General features: G+C 41.7%; 1 protein-coding gene and 1 long non-coding RNA gene across 8 annotated transcripts in view; one reads left to right on the top strand and one right to left on the bottom strand.

Annotated features, from left to right (window-relative positions):
- The window catches only part of LOC122463028, a 99246-nt gene extending 79617 nt beyond the window's left edge, over window positions 1-19629 (bottom strand). Inside the window, exon 1 of the long non-coding RNA XR_006285976.1 lies at window positions 18389-19629. This is a non-coding gene — a long non-coding RNA (uncharacterized LOC122463028). The remainder of the gene's footprint in view (window positions 1-18388) is intronic.
- Window positions 19630-22405: 2776 nt separating this feature from the next.
- YPEL1 (yippee like 1) overlaps window positions 22406-25966 on the top strand; it is a 40168-nt gene continuing 36607 nt past the window's right edge. The window contains exon 1 of one of the 7 annotated variants that reach the window (XM_037878409.2): window positions 22406-25033. The gene's annotated coding sequence lies outside the window, so the exon portion shown is untranslated. The remainder of the gene's footprint in view (window positions 25034-25966) is intronic. The other 6 variants (XM_037878406.2, XM_043529313.1, XM_043529310.1 and 3 more) reach the window with 6 other exon arrangements.

Consider the following 25966-nt stretch of genomic DNA (forward strand, 5'->3'; position numbering starts at 1 on the left):
GAGTTGCAAGCAATTCAGATCCACAGGTCAATATTGGCATACTTATTGACCCAATAAGTTCAGGTAGGACACTTGGATCCAAAATCCATCTCTGTTCTGATAGAGAAACCAACTCAACAGATGAAGATGATGTTTTGTAGGAATATTATGGAACCTTCTAATGTTTCTTGAATTTGCAGCAGTCCTTGTATTCAGCACTCCTATTCACTGGGAGATTCCCCACTGCTGTTGGAAACTTTAGCCTCTGAGGAACTAGACTCTGAAAAGGCCTTCTCCTTCAAATGTTCCCCTTTCAAATCTTTGAGTAGCCTGTGTGTAATGGACAACTATGAAAATGGTAATAGCTGCTCATTTCCTAACCACCACCTCTCACTTTTCTCTGCATTTTCAAGACCCATCTTCTCCCCCTTGTTTTTCCCCCTTCCGTGTGAGGTACTGGTATGACAAGTCAATTTACATGCAGTCCTTGTAGCTTTGCAAACAGTCCTTGCAGCTTCATATGTCAAGATGTGCAGAATTAGTTCGTGGTCACAAGAAGGTTGCATTTCCTTTTGGGGAAGCGTATTCTCCCCCACCCCAGATAAGGTGCCAGTAGCACCTAGCAATCATAATGACTGGTATTACATGCATATCTTCATAGCTAGAGCTGTGCTAATAAAAATTGATTAACATATTTATCAGAGAATTTTTACAGCTGCCACCTTACTTGCCAAAGGCAGGACTTTTAGATCATTCGAGAACAGGGTGAGCTTTCCCACTGGTATCCATCCAGAGCAAGAGCTTCACTACTGTCATGACAAAGGACAAATCTACTCATTAGGATTCGTGAACATGGCCTTTGATATGTCACCTTGGACTAAAGAGGGGAGGATATTTAACTAGTCATCTGGAAAGCCGTAGCATCTTCAGAAGGAAAAGACAATGAAGACCATGTGTAAGAAACTTTTGCTTATGTTCTTCTCACTCAAGCTCTTTCAGATGAAAAAATTCTGAAAAGCTCTCTGCCACCTTTCTGGAGGGGGCTTTGGGTGCGGGGAGAACTCCCTTCCCCAAAAGGATTTGGCAGGAGGCTCTTTACATTTCTCTTGATGGTAGAGCCAGATTGGGGGCTTATTTTGGAAGGGCAGTCCTGTTTCTATTCAGTTAAGCTCTCACCAGCAGTCCTCCAAAGGATTTCTACAATTTACCAATTTCTAAAGCAGAGTTTGGTAGCGATAATTACACGGAAAAGAAAAGGTTACTTTGCAGTAACTAGTTCTGAGTTCTCTGCAGTGAGTTTTGTGAAGGCTCTCTGCAGAGCTACACTGACCTTTTTGCTCCATGCTCTTTCAGCATTTTAAGATTAAGGGTGAAAACCTGTCCCCACTCATTGTCTTCAGTGGGACTAGGATTTCACCCTAGACATCAAACAGACAAAGAGAAACTGAGGGCATTTGGGGCCACAGGCTATTATTGCTTCAGAATACTATGATCTGCAGTTAGGACCCACAAGTGTATTGAATGATTCCAAGACTTGAGAGATGGCATGCAATTACTACAGTGGGGATCTGCAGAGATTTTGCATTCAGAGAACTCTAGCTAGATTGTTGGTAAGTAGTTTTCCTTTCTCCAAGTGCCAGAATAGCCTCTGCTCTAACACTTTTATAACCTCTGAATAGTGGTGAATTGTTTTCCATTAGTACTGCACTAAAGACATTTTCATGGATTCCCACTTCTGTTAAAGGGGGAATTTGTTATTTGATGGTTTGAGACTCATCTTGGTAAAGATGGTGGCTAAAGCTTTTACAAAATAGCTTTTCAGATTCCTCCTAGATCAAACAGTATGTCGCTGAAGAGCATAGTTAAAAACAGCATAATGTTCCTCTAGGTGTCACAAAGCTCTGAAATGGAGGCTTTGGGAAGCAAAGAATGCTTTGTGATCCATCAGTAATGTGAAGAGACACAGCAGCATGCATGCTGAGTGACATTTGGGAACTTTCTTTGTTTGAAATTCTTAATGTGGTTAACATTCAAACTCTTATGCCCTACCATGCAAAAAGATATCATTGGCCCCAAGATCACTATTGTGTGTGTTTGTATGTATATAAATACATTTTTTAATATGTCTCTCCTACACCACTGGTCTGTTGTGATCACTCTTGAGAAATCACAACACTAGCATGGTCCAGACCATGCCATTACAGCTGCTTTAAATGGCGCTGTTGTAAAATTAATATTTTATTGTGTAGGTGAAAGAATGAATAGCCATAGAAACTTAAATAGCTTAAAGCTACTGCACTGAAAACTTGTCCCAGATAGAGGCAGCTTGATCTAGTGGACAGATAGATCATAGGGATGGGAACATAGAATTTTGATTCTAGCTCTGCTCATAGAACTTGATGTGCAGGTTTGAGTAACTCACCTGCCCTCTGTTCCTCATCTCTAAAATGGAAGTAAATACTACTAGTCCCGAGTATTACTGACAGTCATTTCCACTGTACATCTGGTAAGATTGCCCTTTCTTTTGATGGTAGGTAGCTTTGGCTCTGTGTCAGGTGACGGAGGGATTCTTTAGCATAGACATTTAATTGTACCTTATTTACTTGGTGGGGAATATGAGCTGCAGCTATCATTAATTTTATCAGAGCTAATGCTGGGCTTGTATTCAAGTCAGAGAGAAGACAGGTCAGTGCATTTCCTATCTAGCCACAATGTTTGATATATGACCTTTGATAACCATGCTTCTGTGGTAAAAAGGGAATATAAAAGCAGGCAAAATATGTTAAAACTTGAATTTATGATCACTTAAAGATTTGGCATATGCCTTTTTTGGTTCGTTGTGATGTATTAAGGCGTGAAAGATCCTTTTTTCCTACCTTTTAAAAAAAATATTAGAAAGTCAGACTCTGTCTAGGCTGGAGTATACTGACTTGAGAACTAGTGAAATAGACACACCACAAAAATGAGTTGAACAGTCAGGTGGTCACTGTTTTTTAAAAACTTTTTTTTTTTACCGACCCTTGTTTCGCTTCAGTGACTGACGTGTTTGGTAAAGGAAGTGTTGGTTAAAGCTCTAACTCATTTGCCTCTTCAGTTGAAGGTATTAAAACTAGCAAACATCTCTGAGACCTCTCGGATGTTCACCAGCAAAACAAAGGAAGGCCAAACTTGACACTCCTAATGCATCTAGGGTTTTTTAAGCAAAAACTTCAGCCTTTTTCTTAAAACATAAAAACCTTTCAGGCTTTCTTTAAATAAAGAAATAAAACAACTCATAAGCCAAACTTTTAAAAAATCCTTTGTAGGCCACTTTTTAAGCTTAAATATTTGGATGAGTTTTGCTAAATTCTGCTAGTATAAGTGGATAGCTTTCTGTTTTTACTTCAGGTAACTTGGCTATAAGTAGGTTGTTATGGAAAACATTATGAAGCTAAACATGAGGTCACAAGATGCTCCATATGGGGAAAGGGGAACTGTGACCAAATGTGGGGGAATAGAGTCAGGTCATAACTTTGAGTTCAGCTGCAAAAGTTTTTTTTTTTTTCTGTCATTGAAAAGAGTAGCTTGGTGAAGGTGGTATTTTAGGAGAACTGTATTAGACTATTTACAGTTGAATTGCTGACATGTTTCACTGCACATTCCTTCAGGCATAGTGTGGTGTTCTAGTGTTCCAAAGGTCTGCATGATTCAAGTGTGATAAACTTAATCACTGGTTTTCTCCTTGTGACAATAAGTGGTATGGTACCAAAAGCAAAAGCACAAAGATATTCTGCATGCAGTTAGTAGTGGAAATAATAATTACTGTGCAAATTCTGTTTTAAAAGTTGCCTTTCCATTGTTTTGTTAGTTGTCACCAGTGCAGACTATGTTGGTTTGACAGTCTCTCCAGGCTATTACAGCTGTGGGAGAGAGTGTCCTCACTGTCATTTTTTTGTTTGGTTGGTTTTTAGGGAGCTACTACTACCATTTAATAGTGTTTAACAGCACACAGTGGTGGCTTCTGGTGCTATCTTAAATTTGTTTCTCCTGGTATAACTGTCTTAAGGTAGCTACCAAACTTTATTAGTGGGTCTGTAGAGTTTCTCCACACCTGTACCTACCCATCTTTCCTCTGCAAGAAGGCCAGGCCCAGCACTGGTGGGCCTTGGATTTACTTTAAGAGTGGGGAATCTGCTCTTCTTTGGTTTGGGATTCCGCTTGCATTAAACATAGACTCCAAACCTATAGGTAGTGGGGCTGTAAAAGGTCATGGGACATTGTAACAAGCTTGTAAACAATCTCAGTTGGACTGATACTGGAGGAAAATGCACAGGCAATATGGAGTGCTAGGAATTATCTCAAGTTCTGAGAGCCTAGAATTACCCAAAGGAATAATTTTATGTAGTAATTGTGAGTATTTATTTTGGTGATCAATGCCTGCACTTCTCTTTGTTTGAACCAATAAATAGCCCCTCATATAAACAGCTTGAGCATCTGGTTTCCTGCGAATATGGAACATGACTCTCCATCACAGGGGTGATGTTCTTTCAGCCAGGTAACTATTTGATTGTGTTTGTGACTTGTCTGTTGCTATATAATTCCACCCCTTTGTTTCCAGTTATTCCTGACTTGCTTCTGGCCATGTAGCAAGGCAGTCCTGTGTAATTTTCCTACATGATGGGTGGTTTTGTTTTCACTTTACGCCCTGCTCTAAAGGGAGAGAGAAAGAGATTGTATCTTCTCCCCACTTCCTACATCTTGTAATTCTGCCATTTGTATCAAAGGGTCAGTTCATGATCGTTTCTTTGCTGTAGCAGCTTCTAGGGTGTGGAAATTGCTCCCCCTACACATCTGCCTCCGCACATCCTTCCTCACTACTTTTAAATGCATCTGAAAACTATTTTTGTAGAGAAATTTTTAGTTTTAACCAGTTAGCTTCCATAGAATCCACCATGAGCCTGCCTACCTCCCTCTTTTCACCCCCACTTTTTTTTTCATATTCGCTGCTCATAGCATTTTAAATAGTGTAGTATTCCAAGTGCCTTGGAGTAGAGTTGTAAACCAAATTACCATGTACATGGCCAAGTTATTGGTGATGTCAGTGAGACAATAAAGTCTGACACAAAGTACAGTGCTTTTTTGGGGACCCTGTTCATATCTGTCATTGCTGGGACACTCCTAGCTCTCGCCACACTGTACCCTCTTGTTTGGGACGTGTACCTTGCTCTAAGAGATTTATATGAAGCATGAGGACTGTGCTCTTACAAAAAAAATCTTTCTATGACTGCTGCCTGTACAGCAGTCCAGTGCCAGTAATAGATTCCAGGTAGTAATCACACTGAAAACAATCACTTCTATAGCCAGTAATTTTGTAATGTAATTTGCTAGATGACGATGCAACACATCAACACTAATGTCAAACTGGTCATCGATGTAGCAGTTGTACTTCTTTATTATTTATCTCCAGCTTTCTGTATAGAAAGAGAATATACTTCAACATAGTTTATGGATGGAGGCTGTGGTTAGCAATCTGTTGCTGTGGTAGCATATTGTCCTTGGAACCTGGCAGCTGCAGCAGGGTATTGTTAGTTTTCTACACAGTTGAGGGATCAGCAGAAAAGAGAAAGGGGACGACCTGTGTAAAGAATTCAGAAAAATAAAACACTCCATTTTAGTTCAAATATAGCAGTGCTATTTTCCTTTTATCCTCTTCGGGGCTGCTATTGTGTACCCACAAGGGGACCCAGCCAGTGGAAGGTCTGGCTGCTGCTAGAGTTATGGTAGCAGGAAGAAAGGTGGGACCTGCAGAGAGGTGTCTACGGTCAAGATCACCTCGATCTCCAGAAGAAAACTGCATTAAGAACTAGCATAAGCCTAAAGAAGATTTTAAGCTCTTTGGGGCAGAGACTGGCTTCTGTATGTTTATAAGGCCTACTACAATAGCAGCCTTTCAGCACTACCACAGTACTAATAATTAATAATTCTAAGTTTCTGAGGGTGGTGCTTTGATGAGACAGGATTGCCTTGGGGAAGCTATGGAATATCTTAAATATGGTATTAGGCTAGGCTGAATTGTCTGTAGATTATCCACAGTGATGGAGGAAGGATAAACTGCATCCCACCCAAAGCTACCTGGACCTGGGATCTCCATGTGTGCATATATAGGGAGCACACTGACCCTCCGAACAGAAGCAGGTTCTCTTCACCATGGATTCATGAGGCCCGGAGCGGAGGCTGTACTGTTCAAAATACGCAGTCCTTAAAACCTGACGTAGACACTTGCTAGTAGTGGCTTGACAGTCTTCACCTCTGTGCCCATGCAGCTACCTCCCATTGGTTTTTGGTTTGATGGGGAAAATTGCACCCTGTTTGACCAGAAGCAATCCCAATTAAAGTGGGTTTTTTCTTAAGTCTTGACCTACTACCCACAAATTCCCTTGGAGGCAGCCTCTCCTCCCGCTGTAGTTTTCAATTTAGGCTAGACTGGATAGAGGAGTAGGCAACAGCAATGAAGTTTGTGGCACTTGTATAAATATTCATATCTGCAAATTGTCATACACTTCCTTGAAGAAAGATAGCAGCAATCAATTAACGAGTGGTGTCCATTTCAGCCTCTAAGGTGCCTTACTCAAAACATGCAAGTATTGCCTTGGCATTAGCTTCCTCTGAGGATGGATTCATGATGACATTTTTCTGTTAACTGAAATTTGGCATGTATGTAGTTTGTTTTTACTTAAACCCATGAATCACTCGAATAGCTAGTAATTTTCACAGTGAAAAGGAGCATGATTTGGTTTCGGTGAAAATACTTTGCACCTACTTGCTACCTCTACTTGCGCTCGAGAGAAATAGTGTTTAATTAAATAGATTTGCTCATGTTTGCCCCCTTTTTAAGTTCCCCCCCCTTCAGCGTTCTGGGCACATGTGTCCTAAGAACAATAGATCTGTCAAATAAGCTAATAACAAATGATATTCCCCTCCAATAGCTTATCAGGTGTAATAAATATCTCACACCCCTTGAACCCACTTGTGTTCTCCATACCCCTTTCCTGTCTCAAAAGCCTGGGAAAATAAGTCTTGCAGTGTGCCTCTAAGGACAACAGTCTTGGTCTCTGTGTTGGACCAAGGAAGGAAGCAGGTTCCAAAATGGAAGAACCTTTCCTGAAAACATCCTGAGAGCCCATTGCAGCTATACCAAGGGCTTCTCAGCTTATGTGTCTAAGATGATGATATCAACAGTAGTGTTGCTACATGAAGAGAGAAGCAGTCCTTCATCTTAGCAAGAAGAAGATGAAGATCCTTGGTTCCAGTTTGCTTTTCTACCTCCCACAGCTCTTCTTCAGAGGCCTGAAGCAAAAGGAGCTTGTATAGGAAATGGAGTTTCCTCAGAAACAGGGCAACTGAATGTCTCAGAAGGTTGGTAATAGGATCTATTCTAGACCCTTTTGCTTCTCTATCATCACTTCAAGTAAGCCTAGAGCTGTAGTGAGCAAAATTTGTTTCTACATGGTAGCTAGTCAGTGGTCGAGGTAGAGTGAATATGGTGGGTTCATTTTAGTTTGCATGGACAAATGACCATATATAAGTAGGCTAGGAAGGATTCAGTTTTTATGAGTGTCAATAAACATTGATTTTGCCAGACACCCACAAACCAACGAAAAAATATTTCCATCGATAATAAAAATTTAGAGATAGGCAAAGTAAGAAAAATGCTGTTTGAATGCTTAATAAAGGCTGTCATTAAATAATTGTCTAGCTTCCCCATAATATCCTGCAACTGTTAAAATGGGGAATAACACCCAAAATTTCATGCAACTGTGGAAAATGTACATTGATAAAAATAAAAAGTGCTTAAAAATAAACATTAATATCCATCAAAATCATTAAAAAAAAATCCAGTTCTGCTAATCCTACATCAAAATCATCATTGCTCATTGGCAATCTGGTTAGCAATCTTGGCAGAGGGCCAGGGACTGAATGGGCAGGGAGACTGAATTATTTTCTCCCTTTATGTTTTGATTCCGAACATATTTTCTTCCTTCCTCATTGGTTGTTTTCTCCCACCCTTCCTCACATTTTCTTTGCTGCAACTTCATTCTTGCAGTCCTCCACCCATTCCATCTATCTTGTCATCCCTTCCAATTCTACGTTGCCCTTCTTTTTCCTGTGCCCATTGTTCTATTAACTCATCTCCCCTCTTTTCCCTTTCTGCATCTGATCTCCCACTATGTAATTAAATATCTTCTTTTTAATGTGGAACTAACATGATGGTGGCCACCCATCATGCTGATCACTCTGATTGTGTTGCATCCTTCTCTCTCTCACCCCCTTTGTTTTTTGTCTGTGTATACTGTAAGTTTTTGGGGACAGACTCTATTTTATGGTATGTACAGTGTCTAGAGACAATGGGGCCCTGGTCCCAATGTGAGGCGTTTGGGTACTAGTGAAATACAAATAATATACTCCCATCTGTATAAGTAGTCCTTCCAGGAGTTGAGTACAATGGAGAAGCTGACACTCCCCCTGCTTATACTGTAGCTGCTCTGTGGCTAAGAGGATTTTTATTCTTCCAGGACTGTCCATCTACCACCTTTCACAAGCGCTAAATTTCACATGCACTATAAAAAGAAACCAAGAAAATGTATGAAGACTGAGAGGTGCTTCATGTAGCACTTGCTGTTAGTTAATTTTGTCTGTAGACAATAGTTTTCATCAACAGATTCATGCAGCCCTCAAAGGGCAAAAGAACCCAGATTGGACCAGCTAAGCATATAATGAAGGCTTTTATTTAACTTCCCCCAAAAAATCTGAAAACACCTGTCAAAGGAAGGAGAATACTGTGTGTCCTACGGCTGTGATCAACAAATCTCTAGTGTATTCAATGATGTCAGAACTATTAGGAGAATTCATCTTAGTGTAGGTTGCAGTCTATTACTATGCCATCTGCTGGTGAAAAGTTACAATTAATGCAATTTATTTAAACAGTAAAATGGCTGAATTAAGCTAATTAACAAAAATCACTTATATTTTTATTGCACCTTTCATGCAAATAGCTCCCAAAGGGTTTTGCAAAATGTTCTATAAACTAGAGCTCATCACTGAAATGCCACCACAACAATTTAGTGCAGGAAGTGAAGGACGCCATATTGAAACTTAAGGAGAAAGATTTGTTTACATGATTGTACTGAGTTTAGGAAGCAGACTGAGTGCACTTTGCACATATGAAGTAGGAGTAGCCAAGGTAGAAAGAAATAAGAATTATCCCAAACTTAAATCTTTGTTAGGTTTGGATTAGTTTCACTATGTGCCCCCTTTCCTTGCCCCAGTCACCATTGCTGAGATCTTAAATAGGTTTTAGCAATTCCAACAGTCCCTGAGTACAGCACCCCACGCATTCTTCAAACCTTGCAAATTCACACAATGCAATCACATCTGGGGCTACTTTGTGGCAGAGCATGAGATGTGGCACATAGCCAAAAATTAACTGCAGAGCTAAGTGATCTTTTCACCTTATTCTTAAATGCATGTGAATCAAAGAGGCTAAACTCAGGCCTGGGGAGACTATTTGAACTAGGGAAAAGGAATTAAAAGTCTTGGGGCAGGGGTGAAGAGAGAGTTGGAGATGAGAGGGAAGAAAAATTACTGTGTCTAAAAGCAATGTGAAAGTTGGGGCAAACGTTTAAAGAACTCATAGAAAGTGAATAAAGATGCAGAGCTAACTTTGACTACGGTGACCAGATGTCCCGATTTTATAGGGACAGTCCCAATATTTGGGGCTTTTTTTTATATGGGCTCCTATTATCCCCCTTCCCCTGTCCTGATTTTTCACACTTGCTATCTGGTCACCCTAACTTTGAATCTGGGAATCTCCCACAGGCAAGTACATTGACAAAATGAGGAGGTGAAGAAAATATGATTAGAGGGGTGAGATGATAGTTCTCGATGTATAAATATTCTACCACCTACTGTATTTGTTTGGGAGAGAGCATGATTCAAGCTGGGGAATGGCAGTTAGGAGACCTGGGTTCTATTCCTGGCTCTACCCCTGACTAGTGGGTTGTTGAGCAAGTTCAGGGTATCAGCTTCCTCATCTGTAAAACAGTGGGGATAACAATGACAACTCCTTGTGAAGTGATTTGAGATTCTTGGTTGGAAGCGGTATTTAAGTGTAAAGTATTATTGTGTTCTATACGTTCAGACATTTTTTCTTTAGCTTTAGCAATATTTAATCATATGACTACTTTCATTTTTAAAAACTGCAAAAACGTATATGCACAGTGGCTGTGTTATGCTCCAAATGTGGACCCACATATATGGGGAAATATGTATAGGCCTGCCTGAGCCAGGCTGTCATAGAATCCAGGATATGGGCTCTCTTGTGTGATTTCTGCAAATTTGCAATGACTTCTTCCTTTCCAGGATGAGATCATGTTTTGGTTTGTGGAGCCTTGGACGGCTGGTGACAGTACTTCTCAGGGTGTGTCTGGGAGGGGGAGTTCTACAGCTGAAAGGGTAGCAATGCATGTTGGTGGTCTTTTTATTCTGTGAATCTTGATACTCTTCAGCATGATTTATATCTATTCTATAACTTCCCAGAATTTTGTTTTTAGAGAAACAAATAAGCATTACCAAAATCAACCCTAGATCATTGTTCAGGTTTTGACAGTGTGTGACAGTTTTCTTGATGTTAAAGTAGACGCCTTACGCTCAATTCATTGGTGATATCAAGCCCCAGATTGGAACACTGGGGTTTTTGCAGGTTGGGATTAAGATACATTCACAGATCTGCCTTTGATTGGTTCCCTACACTATGCTCATCTTAGCTTGTACAGCAATGGCCGGGGTGTGATGTGACTGAGGTAAAATTGATAGTAGTGTGTTGACGATTTGCACTAGGTTTGTCTTTTGCCAATGTCATCATCCCTTCATTACCAATAAAAATTCACGCCATTTTTTTAAAAGCAAGGATTTTTATTTATTTAATATTACTAATGTCTATAGGGACTATAATAAGAATGTAAGGATCAGACCTAGTACTGAAAAGAGATTACAGATTCAGCCACAAGATGGAGCTAGAATAATGCTGTACACACCTTGTTAGAGGTGTGTTTCATTGATGAAACATTTTTACTACTGCACCTCTCTCTCTCTCTCTCTCTCTGGCATCCTCAAAAGGGATAGGGTTTTGCGCTGATCACTAGTTTCTCCCCATTTATTAGGTCACATTCCCAAACCTACCTGAGACAAAGTATAGGCTAAAGCACGAAGGACAAAGAAATAGAGGAAATATCTTCTTACATTTGGAAATCCATTTTTCCTACAACTTCTGTATATAAATCACACTATCCTACAAATGAAAACCTCTCAGATAATCAGATCACAAAGCTACTGTCCAGTGATGCTTCTTTCATAGCCTTCTATGTTTAGCTGGCTTTTGGGTTCTGCTCTGCTCACCAAGTTAAAAGTAGACTGAGTGGTCAAATTAGGAAGCAGAAGGGAAAGAGGAGGAGAGAAGAGAAAAAAGGGCTGATAATTAGGAAGGTTTGGTCAGTCTTAGAATCAGGTGGATCAGTATAAATGAGAGAGAACAGTAAAGAATCTGGTAGCAGTCTCAGAGGACAACAGTCAACAGAAATTATTGCCAGTATAAAAGTCAAAGAGGAATATTTCAGGGCACTGGAACAGAGAGGAGTTGCTGTGGACCCTTCAGATGACAAAATGTAATTTACAAAACCTGCCATTTGTGGACTGCCTGAGCATCAAATCACATTTCTACCATTCAGTGTCTAGAGTGCTTGTGTGTTTGTTTTCCCATCTAGAAATTGGCTTAAGTCCTACTTAACTCAGAGTAATTGTACATAGATCTTATTTCTGTCTGTTCCTGCCAAAAGGAGGACAGGGAATGAGGAACTGGCAGAACATTCCACATACTAGCACCTTCTCTGGCCATGCCACACAACGGGGAAAGTGATTATCATTACTATTATTATTTTTAACAACAAGATTAACACGAAAAATCCTAGCATAGATAGGGCACACTGTAGTTTTATCTTGATGTAACTGGTCAAAGTGAATCCATCAAGGTAAAATTACAATGTTTACCATCAATGGTAAAACTACCTTGTCTGCACTAGTGAATACATTGTAAAATCCTATGCTGTGTTAGCTATCTCTTTGTAAAAATACCTGTCATCTCTTTTTCCTAGTATAGAAGTTGTCTGCAGCTTTGCTAAGGAAACCCATGCATAAGCGAGCTGCATGAAGTAAATAAACCACCTTCCTGATAAGAAATCCACATGACCTGTTGGACATTCATGGCAGCTCGTCACTCATCGATTGGTTTAAAAAGCCAAAGCTGCTTTTGATGCCTACAGGTGGTGGATGAGCTTTTGACTGGTGTACTACACCAGGTGTAGGCATGTCTAGTAAGACATTTTTTGATGGCCAGCCAAATAGCTGCTGTTTTTTTTTTCTTTTCCCCTTATCAAATTCTCAGTAGCAGTAGCCAGCATGAAAGTATTGGTGAATTTAGGAACAAACCAGTCACAGCTTGTACACTTTTTGCTGAGCTGGGAATGTATTCATTCTCTTTTTACATGTAACCTTACTGCATAACCGGTAACACTTTTAGGAAAAAGAATAGCTAAACAGGTTCTGTGAGGGTGGCTTTATCTTTCCAATACTGTTTATTCCTAATATTATTCAATTAGAAACAATGTAAACACATTTTATTTAAAATAAATACTGCCCGTGGGGTAGGTAGACTAAAGGAAAATAAATTTACTTAAACATTAGTGTCCTTCCAAATCTAACCTTTAATGTTTATGCAGCCAAAAAGGCCCTTGTGCATGTTTCATACATTACGTCAATAGAGACAGCATAACAACTGTCTTTTAAAAACTAGCGTGGCTTCTCTGACTTAAAAGATATGCTTGACCCAGGGGAGGCAACTCAGTCTCTCCAAGATTTCATTTTCATCTCCATTAACTTCTCCTTCACAACGCTCTCTCTTGTCTCTCCAATCCTTTAACTTTGGAGGTCTGTTTACTCAGACATAAAGGCAGGAAGATGAAAATATTCAACTCTTACAATATGAGTTTCACGTAAAATACTTCAATGCTTCCTCCTGGCCAGGACAGGATGCCGGGAAAGGTAACAAGTTTTTGTTCTAGGTTTTAAAATGACCAAGAAACACACCTTTTTCTGAATAACTATTGAACAAAACTTGACTCCCCTGCCTTTAGCGTGTTGCTACGTATGCCAGATATCTACCTGTGCACATATACTTGAGGCACGTTTATACAAGACACATGTCAACAGAAAATGAATACCAGTTTTATTCCATGTCTCTCAAACTGCAAGCCTAACTCTTTTAGCAAGCAATGGCAGGCTATAGCTGGAGAAAGAAGAGCAAGTCCCTATATAGGGTAATATTGATTATATAATGGGCATGTGTCTATTGTATATGCTGGGTTTTTTTCCTTTTCCTTTTGAACTAAAGTGCTTGGTTTCTGCTTTATGATTACTAAATACATTGTTAGTTTTAATACAGTGCATGCTGTAATCTGTTTATGTGCATTAAATATCATGGTCCTGCTATGGCCCAATTAGTGCACCTGTTGTTGCTCTAGTTAATTGCATGTTGTCACTCAGTTATTTGCACACTATATTGAGGTACAAATGCTCTTCTGTACAGTGAAATTACACTCTATAAGGGAATAATTGGAAAACTGGTGAGATTTTGTCCATTCTTGTCACGGTGAAGGGAGTTCTGATCCTTGCAGTGTCAGGGTTAGCTTATCATAGGGTTACAGAAAAAATCTCCTTCCTCATTCTGAAGTTACACAGCCACTCCCAGGGCTTCAAAGCAACACTGCAGCTGGGAACAACATCCTCAAGTTCTGCATGAAGTCAGCTGCTCCTCCAGGTGAGAGAGCACACAACTATTGCAAGGGAAATTCCCTGAACTGCAAGACTTGGGCTCTAGCTCACACACACAGAAGATCAGGGTTGGAAGGGAACTCAGGAGATCATCTAGTCCAACCCCCTGCTCAAAGCAGGACCAATCCTCAATTTTTGCCCCAGATCCCTAAATGGCCCACTCAAGGATTGAACTCACAACCCTGCATTTAGTAGGCCAATCCTCAAACCACTGAGCTATCCCTCACCCCTCTGACAGATTAACCAAATCTGCACCTTTTAGTTAGGTTTCAGAGTAGCAGCCGTATTAGTCTGTATTTGATGAAGTGAGCTGTAGCTCACGAAAGCTTATGCTGAAGTAAATTGGTTAGTGTCTAAGGTGCTACTAGTACACCTTTTAGTTAGTCCACCTCCTTTCTTTATGAGAGAAGACCTCCATTTTAAACACAAATTTGCTCCAATTCCAATGTTGTACTAACCCACATTCACAATTAAAATATTTACTTCCAAATTCTGAAATTAAGACCACAGAAAATGTGTTAAAAATGCTTAGCACTTACATGATGCTGTCCATGTTTAATATGCTTTAAAAAAAACCCTAACTAATCTTCACAACAAACATGTATTTGGTAGATAAATATTTTTATTCTCATTTTATGGAGGGGGAAATCCAGGCAGAGAATGTGAGTGATTTGCTCAAGGATAGTCAGGATTAGGACTGGGAGTCAGGAACTCCAGAGTTCTATGTTCAGACTAGATCTCATTCTAAATCTATAAAGCCAATTAAGATTGAAAAGCTTGTCAACTCTTAATTATTGCTTTGACAACTATTTTTGTTCCTGTATCTTATTTGCTAGCATTCTGAAGTGTATTAGAACTTTTTAACTTTTGGCCTTTACCTTTATTATGAAGTAACATTTTTATCCTAGCTTTTTGTCTTCTATGAAAGTGAATCCTAGAGTACACGTGGGTTTTAATCATACAAGGTTATGGGATACATATGACACAAGCGAAGTCCTGTCATAACTTCTCTTCTAGGAAAACAATTGCTGATAGCTTTCTTTCGTTAAGTAATGTCTGAATTATTCCTGTGTCCCTTGAAAGAATGTCTGGCATGCCAATGTCAACCAACAGGGAGGGCAGACAAATGATCAGCTGCAGGGCTTCCCACTTCTGCTCAGCCAGCCAGCCAGCCAGCTGCTTGTGGCTTCTGCACCTGTCCCGGGTTCTGAGGACAATTAGATCTTTATGGATCCATTTATCTCATTCTTTCCAAAGATCAGATATTAAAAGAGGCAAGTACCCACACCTCGCAGATGAACTCTAGGAACTAAGGCTGTCACCTGTCCTAATGATAGTACCCTCTCATTAATGTATTTAGATCAAAAAGACACAGGGAGACAATTATTGCGGATATAAAGGGTTTGTTTTTGTTTTTTGTTTTTTTGGTTTTTTTTTACAGAAAGGCAACTACAGTATGTATCACAGTTCAGGGTAACTGCACCTAGATTCCTCCTCTGTGATTCTTCAAGGGCAATCTTGATTCTTGGATCTTCAGCCATTACTGTTTTAGGCAAAGACCACTGTCTGACTCCCTCTTCACCAGGGGCCTTCCTTGCCTACACTGTGATATCCTCAGAAAGCCAGACCACTTAAAAGGCAAGCACCTGCCCTTTGCTTTCTCTCCAGAGACTATGAATAGCATAAATATCCCATAGTTAAAAGTTAGCACCTCGTTCTTAATAAGCAAGCACATTTATTCTTAAGGTGAAAGCATTATAGAGAAAACATATTAAAAAAGTTTAAAGAACCTGCGTGCATGTTAAAAATCTTACTAGAAGTCACTCCACCTCCAACCATGAGCTCTGGTAGATGTCAGTCCTTCAAAACCCACAAATGGATTTTTACCAAGTTCACAACTATCTCATATTCAGAACCAGAACAACCATGAATAGTTTAGTCTTTCCTTTATACAGCTTGGGTCTTTGATCTTAGCTTTGTGATCAGCAGACAAAGGCCCATTCCTCAGGGTGTAGCTTCAAAAGGCTAGGTTTTCATTCATCACCCCCTAGATATTTCCCATGAAAGCCACTTAACACTTTTTGTTCCAAAAGTCCATTCTTAGCTGGCACGTTGTTCAATATAGTCCTTTGAACCCCCCAGGTCTCACATCTGTCACATCTCCCCCCCCCCCCTTGGAGGTTACATACAATGCTAGCCCACAATAATATATAAACAATTCATTTAATACAATGGACCCCAAAGATACTTAAATTTAATTCACCAAGGTCTCCCAAAGATATTGCAGGAAGCTGTCATATCCCACTGTATATAACAAACATTCAGCTCTAATAAGTTGTTACCATTATCGGTCAGTGCAATGTCTAGATTTTTCTAGTTAAACTAGACATTTGGTAAGTGCTACAAAAACAAATTCAAGAGCCAAATTAGTTGATGTATGGAAAAAATTATAGTTAAGAAGCCTTTAAGCTGTCAACACATCTCTGTGTACAGGGCTGGTTAACTCTGGAGAACTTCTTTGCATTAGGTGGGATGTTTTCCCTTTCCAAAATTATTTTACGTTTGCATGTATTTGTCAATTTGAATATCAAGAAAGTACAGTTTAAAATATGTTCTTGGTACTGCATAGCCTCAGACAGAGATAAAAGTAAAGTTACCAAAGAGTCACTTCATTGAATGACAAGCAAAATATTCAGTCAACATTCAGCAGCATTTAGTATATATAGTGCGGGTGTAAGGGCAGATGTGTATGTGTGCCCATTTAAAAGTCACCTTACAACATTCATTTGCTAGTTTTATAGCCAGCAAATGGATTTCTCTGCAAATATTTCACTACCCCATTTCAGGATAGCTGTGAGAACCCATCGTATTTTCAGCACAGATTAGAAAGACATTTAATGTTACATTATGTTCTGGTCATATTCCCCATATGTAATGGCACCATTGTGTTGGTTGGGGTATGTAAAGTCTTCATTCAGTATTATATGGTGCATTTTAAGATTTCTTTTCCTGATACATCAAGCTGAGGAAGAACTTGTTAAAAAATCATTCCTATCTAACGTGCTAAAATGTTGATCTACTGAGTCACCCTTAACATTACTTTACACACATTTTCAACTGAATAAAATGTGAGAAATGACATTTCAATTCATTTTTTTCATTTATCCGCTTCAAGGGAGAATAAACAGATTTACAATTAATGTACAAAGCCATTTTCTCTTTGTGATGTAATAAACAGTTTGATAACTCATTAGCTTCCTTCCCTCTATGACTACTGCCACTGTGAAGAACCAGTTGGTTTTGTTCCGCACACCCACTTAGAAACAAACACTATGCACGTGGCTTGTTGTGCACTGACTCCCCTCATGTTGCTTCTCAAGGGACTTTTTTTTGTTGAAATACTCCATGAACAATATGAACTAGTGAGATTATGGCATCATAAATTTGAGCAAGTGAGCATGGGATTTTTTAGGCAGATGCTTTGTTTTTGTTAACACCTATTTAACACTAATGATTGACTAACATTTGGAGAAAAGTTCTTTTTGTTAAACATTCAAACAAACTCTCCCTCCTTTTTCAACAGGGGGCTAAGAAAGCTCTTACTCCAATTCTTTGGTCCTTCAAAGAGTCCTCTACCCATAACAGGGTAGACAAAACTTTATATTTGTAAAGTTAAAAAAAAAAAAGTAGAACTTTTAAAAATCCCAATATTTCTGAGACGCCTTCATATATCATAAAGAAGCAACAGAGGGTACAAGCCCAATTCTCTTCCCCTTGTAGGCCATCTTTAAAGTTCCTTTACATCCCTCCTCCTCACCACAATCTATTTATTATTATTCTTGTTTATAGAAGGACTTTCTGTGCTTTTGGCTATAAATCACAAACCAGTGCTACTTCTAAAGTGTTATCCGCACTGCAGTGTAATGACTGCATGGCATCGCTCCAAGTCCTGCACCCACTGAATTTCAAGGCTGTAAACCACACTCTACTGCACTGATGAGAGTCCGGTAAAAATAAGAGACCCTCCTTCTCTAAACTTACCTTTAACAAGTTCTCTCACAATGCAGAGTCCATAATAAATATAGAGGCAGGAGCTGCCGCACTCTAGAAATCAATATTTGTCATTAAAACACTGAGTATTATCATAGCAAAGATAATAGGTGGCTGTGGTATAACTAGAGCATTACCACCGGAGTTTATTATTTTTGTTTTTTGGCAGTAGCACTTACTGTCTCCACTCAAGATCAGGGTCCCATTGTGCTAGGCACTGTACAAAAACATAGTAAGAGACAGACCTTGCCCTAAAGCACTCATAGCCTAACTAGTATAGAAATGAATACTACTTAGAGTTTGGTCTCTTCCCTGTTTTCCATTTATTCAGACTATTTCCTGTCCATTGCCAAAGTCTCATTAGAAAATCCACAGTATTTTCAACCAAGTAATGTATCAGTACAGAAATGCAGGTCCATTCGTAAAAGCCTTAACTTACCATTGAAGGGAAAAACTGAGTGCATCCTTGACCTGTCCACATCTTAAAACAAAGGGGAATGGATGGCTATCCACCAGGGAAGCATGTCTGTGTTACCAGGGAAACAAACAGCAAAAATAAAGGAACCCTCAGTGTTCTTGTCATTTAGATTTTTTTCAGCTGGAAACAGGGCCTGCGTTAAAATAATGGAGACATTGTTCTGCCTTCAGGACTGTGTGCTGTCCTCACTGGATGACAGACATATCTTTCTCCCCATCATGTTGTCACTCATAAGGAGAGCCACTCAGTTATGTATTCAGAGGAGAACCATTGATATTTTCTAATCCTTGGGCAGTGTGCAATGCACCCATCTTCCAATGAATTCCAACGCCCCCAAACTGTGGTCATGGTAAATGTCTCATATTAATCAGGGCCGAAGCTAATAAGTATTTTTGGACACCGGTAAAGAGGAGTTGGACTTAAAATGAGTGCATGGTGGGCAGTAGGGGATACAAAGGAACTTTTAAAGGTGACCTGCAAAGGGAAGAAATTGGGCTTGTGCCCTCTTTTGTTTCTTTATGCTATATAAAAAGGGCTCAGGAGTTGGTGGTGATTCAGTATGTGTTATTCGTCCCTGTGAGTCAGTATTGGAAACATGCATCAGCTGGACGTTAGGAGGGGAGATGTTGTAATGTTGGAGATGCCATATTTCAAATGAGATGCAAAACTGTGTACTTGTTGTCAATGAAAGATACTATGTAAGTGCAAGATTATCGTTCTAACTCATGTATGAAATATTGTGCCTTGTCCTTAAATTATGGCCCGTGATCCTGTACTGTCAAAGTCAATGGGAGCTTGGCTGCTCCTTTCAATGAACATAGGATGAAGTCCTGTGTGAACTAATTGTTCTCCCATCCAGATCACAATTACATGAAGAGATGGAGACAAAAGAGAGAGAGATTCATTGCAATTGGTATTTTTTCTGGGGTGTGTGTCTTCAGCCTCCTGATGGAACTTGATGTTTGAAACAAACCCCCAATACCTAGCAACAGAACCGTATTCTCCAAGATGAGGGCTGGATGGGACTTGCTTCAGAACTATTGATCAGTGTTGTACTTACTTGCTGCGTAATCTTGGACAAGTCACTTGATGTCTCTGCCTTGGTTTCCCAATCTGCAAAATTCTTATCTCACAGAGAAGTGTTTTAAGGATTAATGACTCAAGACTGGTAGAGTGCTTTGAATAGATAAAGCACAACATACGTGTTTAGTAGTATTAACAGGCAGAGAGGTCACTGCTGAGTAATGTGCATGTATGGAGTACACACTGAGTGATATTTTTTCACTCAACAGGATGTTTTGGACAAATGTTGGAATATAAATTTTCCATGACAGTTGGTTTTGGGTAGTTCAGAGTGGCAGTTGAGTTTGAGTGGATGGAACATAGATCTGCCATAACCTATCAGAGCAATGATCCAGCTCATCCAGTATCCGACGGTTACTATGACAACCAGAAAATCTATGACATCTATCGGGCTGACAGTGGCCAGTATCAGATATGTCAAAGTAAAGTGCAAGAAACACGACATGGACAATTTACAATAACCATCCCATGGGAGGAAATTTCTTTCTACTGGTTCAGTTAGACCTGAAGCATGAGGATTTATATCTTATGATTTTTATTCTCCATAATTCTAGCTAATGGTATCTAGAGGCAATGAGTTATCTGGGTTAATTATGCATTGTGTAAAAAAGTATTTCCTTTTTATCTCTTAAATTTTCTGCCTTTAAGTTAATCAGCTGTCCTCTTGTTCTTGTTAAAGAGCCACACCGAAATTACCTTCTTTGTCCCATTCATTTTATATACCACTCTTTTATCCCCTCTTTTTTGTTACCTTTCTCCTCTCTCATTTGATTCCTCTGACGACAGGATTAGGGTGCTTGGTTTGGGGCACTGTGGCAGAGGATAGACATCAAGACGCTTAAATAAAAAGTAACCACCTGTGCCCTGTCAACGCTAACATTTGCACCATTGCTACCAATGATGGAGCTGAAATTACTATATCAAGAATGGGAAATGTTTGGCAAAAAAAATCTACTGTAGAGGCCCCATAAATGTTTACAAAGGGCTGTTTCCTAGTGTTTTTCTCATTGCATTAACTTTTTATCATGGAAATTTGTTTTTTTCCTTGTACTTACAACTAGCTGAGAATAACACTTAAATCAGCACTGAGGAGGTGGAAATATATAACAGGAAAAATGCACACTAGTTTTCTGGATATTGAAATGTGGAACTATGACTAACCACAACTCACACATGATTTATTGATTACAACCCATCATCTCAAGGGCAACTATAAAAGTGAATTATATTATTCTAATTCGTAAACTCTACTGCCCCCCTTACCTCCCACTGAAGTCAGTAAGAATTAAAGATATACAGTAGGAGGTCCTAAGAAACAAATGAGTCAGTATTGGTTAGGAATAAATGAGGTGAGGGGGCAAATACTATTGTGAAGTATCTATGTAACATAGGCTGGGACTCAGGATTAAAGCCATAAATGGCAGAATGAGGGATTCTGGTCAGTCTTAGCTTGTTACGGTGAAGTGCTCCTCCTAGTCTGAGTACACACCTCCCAGCTCCTGCTGGCCTAAGGAGTTAAGAGTGCAGAACCAAAGCAAACCAGCCAGGGTATTTATTTTGTCTCTTGAAAAAGAAGATTGAAGGCAAAAATAAATAATGATAAAAATCATACCTAACTCTTTTAGAGCACTTTCCAGCTCTAGATCTCAAAGCAATTTACAAAGAGGAGGAATAGGTTTAAACTTTCAAAATAGCACAGGGCATTTTAGACAAATCTTCCATTAAAATTAATGGAAGATGTGTATCTAAATCCCTCAGACTGCTCTGAAAAAACAAATCAACCATAAGTCATTGCTGCTTTTTCTTTCCTGTGTCATAACAAACTTCTCTGTTCCCACCCATTTTTCTCTATGCAAAATGTTGTAATTAGCATCATAATTATTGGGGCCACCTTAGAATTAGAATTTGGACTACTGATTACCTTGCCTTTTTCTTATCTCTCGCTGTCTATTGAAATGTAATTGTTTTCCTTTGTCTCCTTTAAACAATAGTGTGTACTAATCAGAAACAAAAACAGACAGGAAAAGGAAAGATTAAAAAAAATCCTGCCTGCGAGAAACCGTGCAGGGTGTTAGCTGGAGTGAGCTGGAGCTGTCCTCAGAAATGATAATTCAGGGGTCAGGCCATGGCAGGCACCAAGGGAGATGAGACATGAAGGGGGCCAAGATCCCCTTTTCCTGGCACTAGCGGTGGCAGAATGCTTCTGTCCCCAAGAAGTTCAAGGGGCCCCGATGTACTCTTATCCCCAACCTACCCCTCATCTTATTGAATCTGGAAGTTTTAACAAGCGTTAGTATGGGGCAGGATGTATTTTGGGGGTTTGTGGAAACAACAATTAGTATTGTAGAGAGTCGGCGAGAGGCTTCCCAGGGAGGAGCCGCTGCGGGGCAGGGGGCCCTGTTGGGCAGCTCTTGTGTTCGCCCTCTTTCACTGAGCCCACTTCTCCCCCGTGCCCCGGAGAGCGCGGATTTCACTGTCGGGCTGCGGTCATTGGTCCTGGTCGCCGCCGTCCCTCCGGCGAGCCGAGCCTGCTACCACTGGCCCGCTGCGGGATCTCCCTGGGCGGACGGGGGTTTGCGGCGGCTACGTTCTCCTTGCGCCTGGGCCAAGCCCGCCCTCCGTGCCCCAGTCCCTGTCTGCCCCCAGTCCCAGCCCGGCTCCGGCGGCCGCGGCAGGCAGCGCTTGCGGCGGCAGCGTGGCTCTGCGCTCACCGCTAACCCCGCCGCCGCTCCATGAATGAAGTGGCTCGGGGGCGCAGACGCCAGCCGCCCAGCGACGCGAGCTGAGGTGGACACAGTGTAGCGAGGCGGAGTCCCCGGGCAGGGCTCGCGGTCGCCGGAGGACCCCGCACGCGCCGCCTATTATTTATAATCCCTGTCTCCCGGGCCAGACCGCGCGCAGCAGCCTCGCTCTGGCGCGAGGCCTCCATTCCCATTGGACACCCACAGCGTTCCACTTCTTTGCACGTAGGGAACGCAGGACGCAAACGGCTCGACCACGCGTTCCCTTGTCTCGCGCTCTCCCCTTCCTCCCCCCCAGCCCCCAAAGAGGAGGAGGAGGAGGAGGAAGGGGGATTTGGCGTCGCGCGCTTTCCCGGGGGCTGACTGGTGGAGCGCGCTGGCTCTCACGCTCTCCCCCTCCCGGCACACGCGTTCTGATTGGCCGCGGCCACCGTTCTTCGGGGACGGTTTAACTGCAGCAGCCCGGCAGCGAGGCTCAGGGAGAAAACAAAACAAAGGAGCCTAGCGGCGCGGGATGCCTCGGCCACCTCTCGGGCCCGAGGGGAGGAGACTCGGGCCCGGCCCCCGGCTCCCCTGATGACCCTGGGCGCTCCAGCCGCCGCTGCCGCGGGGAGGACGCCCCTGAGCCTGGGGAGGGGGACGGACCCCCCCCCCCCCCGGCGCACGCAGAGCCACCACCTGAGCGGGGCATGAGGGGCCACTGACACTAGACCCGCCCCTGGCCCCAGCGACGGAGGCTGCTCCTTCCCCGCGCCAAGCCAGCCCCCCGCGGAGGGAGGGAAGGGGGGGGCCCACAGCTGCGCGGAGCCCGCGGGGGTCCGGCCCGGGCAGGCGAGCCGCCGGTGAGTACCCAGCCCGCGCAGCGAGCCCGGCAACCTCTCCCCCAACCCGAGGGACCCGCCACCGCCGCCCCGGTCCGTAGCCAGCCGTGGCCTTGCCTCCCCGCGCCTCAAGGACCCGGCGGCGGCTTTTGGTGCGTCGGCGAGGCGGGAAGCCGAGGTAACTTTCCTGGCTTGGCCCGGCGGGCTCGGGCTCTATTTATAGCGCCTGGAAGTGACGGCAGAGCTGCCCGACCGGCTGCAGCCGCCGTGTTACCGGGCGGATTGTGAGGCTTTGCATTGCTGCGGGGGTAGCAGACCAGAGGGCGCCGCGGCTCCAGAGGGCGGCTCGCCCCTTCCCAGCCCGGCGGATTCCCGATAGTTCGCCCCTAGCTGTCCCAGCGCAGCGCCCGACCCGCCTCCCCGGCTGGAGCGGGCTAACTCGGCCAACCCCCGCGGGCAGGCGCCTGCCAGGCGCGGGGCTTTGTTTGTAAACAGTGGGGACGCTGCGAGCCCTTTCCATGGTCCTACGGTGCGATCCGAGGCAGGCCGCGGCGCACAGAGGCTGCAGGGATCGCCGCTGGGGCCGGAGGTCGCTTGGCCGGACTGCAGAGCCCTGACGGATCAGGGTCCCCCTCACCTTGCATGCAAAGCCCTGTGAAATCTCCCCCTCCCCCGGCTGCTGCTGCACAACCGTGCCCAGGGCTGAGGCGCGGGCAGGCTGAAGGGACTGGTCTCTGTTCCCTTCTTCGCTGCTGCGGCTTTTATGAAAAGTTACATTGTCCTGTAAGCCTCGTAGATACTGTTGCAAACGAAAAGCAGCACCATTTACACAGGTAACTTTGCGCGCTGATACTGAGGCTGAAAACTCATTTGCAAAACGAGCTTGAAATGGGAACAGAAGAAAAATCGCTTACTATTTAAAACTTTCCAGGGGGGAAACCAAGATCGATCTGTGGAGGTAACTTTCAGCTTAATTGTGTTTGTTTTAATTTATCTATACACTGGCTACTAAAAATCAGGAATGAGATTTAATAATTGTCGATATGTGTTTTGCTTGAGCTGAAAACATGGAACCGTATCTGATTAAATTGACTTTCGTGCGTTTCTTTTTTAAAAAGTGTACTCGAATGGCAGTTTGTGCATTTAAAACAAAAAACCCTGTCGGGCTTGTTGGTGCCAGACAAAACGTTCATTTCCCCCCTTCCCGCATTTTTGTATTGAATGGATTAGGAGAGAGGCCCCTTAAATAGTCAGGAGCCTTGAGTTAACTATTTTCTACTTTATTTTATTTTTGTCATTACAATTCCTGGTGTGAGGCTTGAGTTGAGCTTACTAAGAGTGGTGCGAAAACAGCCTAGACAGTCATTCAACTGAATTAACTACTAAGTTGTCAAGAAACCGATATATTTTGGTTGAATTAATATATCTAACTTAAGGACTGGGAATTTTAGTCTGTAGTTGCCTTGTTGCTGAGTTAGGTGCCAAACTTAAATTCATTTCAAATCAGGAATAGGTTTGAGAAGTCTCTTGTTTTAAAGCATGAAAGGGGAGTCAAAGGTTTACACACAACTCTATAAGATAACCTCTCCAAAAAATAAGCTGTTAGGAATAACAATGAGAAATGTTACGAAGATGGCATGTTTATTAAATGTTAAAAGCTTTGAGCTACAAGTCAGCTGCTATCCTTCTTAAACAAGATAGACTAAAATGTTCAGTTACATAGATCTGAAATTCCAGTACTAATGTCGGTTACCTGGTGGATAATCGTACTGTCCTTAGACTACATCTGCTTTAACATGCTTCCTCTCATTGTTTGTTTACACATCCGGGAGCATGGTTGGGGACTGCCCACTTCATTAGGATTGGCTGATACTTGGCTACCATATTTGGACATCCCATTCAGTGATGTCATGCTGCTAGATGGCAGCAGAACTGAAATTACATGATGAAATCTATGAATTGTAAGTTCAGATTTAAATGCTAAGTTTCTTTGTTCAAATAGTTAGCATGTTTTAAGAATTGTAAACGTTGTCAGCCTCCAATAATGGAGGGATCAAGGAGCAGTGTACCAAGGTGAAACTGAGAATTATCTTTAAAATGTTAGTTTCTGAAGCTCCATTTCCTACACCACACCCTCCAACATGCACTCTAATACGGAAATTTATTTTGTTTTTAATACTTTTGAATAGTAAGAATCATTCCTCTTAACTCTGAACCCTTTTGCAACTGGCCCTCTTATTTCTGTTGCCAGATGATTGTGCAGAGTTGAGATATTAACCCATAAGTAGACATTTAAAGTAAATTTGGATACTGTTGAGATTGTTTGACTGCTAGATTTTGTCATGGTGTTTGTATGTGCTCAACACGAAGCTAGTTTATGCATGGTATCTGAGTTGTAACTTTTGACACTGCAAGGAGGAAGGTAAAATGCTGAACATCTTTGATCCTGATGAATTTTATAGATATAATTATTAGTAACCTAGAATAAGCAACTAACTTTTGGAGTATCTTTAAGGCTAGTACTTCTTGAGTCATATATGCCATAGTTTAAAAGATGGTTAGACTGTACATATTTGCAGACTTATTTTTATGTATTATGCTTGTGGTTATTCTGTAATCTCTTGCTTTCCAATCAAGAAAAGAGGTTAAGTACTCCGATATGTTCTTGGATTATGTGCTTTTGGGGGGATTGGGAGCTGTTTTTTCTAATTTTCATAATGTGTCATGGATACAATTTTATATTTTCTCATTATTATTTAGTGGCTTTTTTCTTTTTGACAGCAGTGAAATAGAGTGTGTTGATAGGTTTCAGAGTAACAGCCGTCTTAGTCTGTATTCGCAAAAAGAAAAGGAGTACTTGTGGCACCTTAGAGACTAACCAATCTATTTGAGCA

Source organism: Chelonia mydas, chromosome 15 (assembly GCF_015237465.2).
Source record: "Chelonia mydas isolate rCheMyd1 chromosome 15, rCheMyd1.pri.v2, whole genome shotgun sequence".
NCBI lineage: Eukaryota > Metazoa > Chordata > Testudines > Cheloniidae > Chelonia > Chelonia mydas.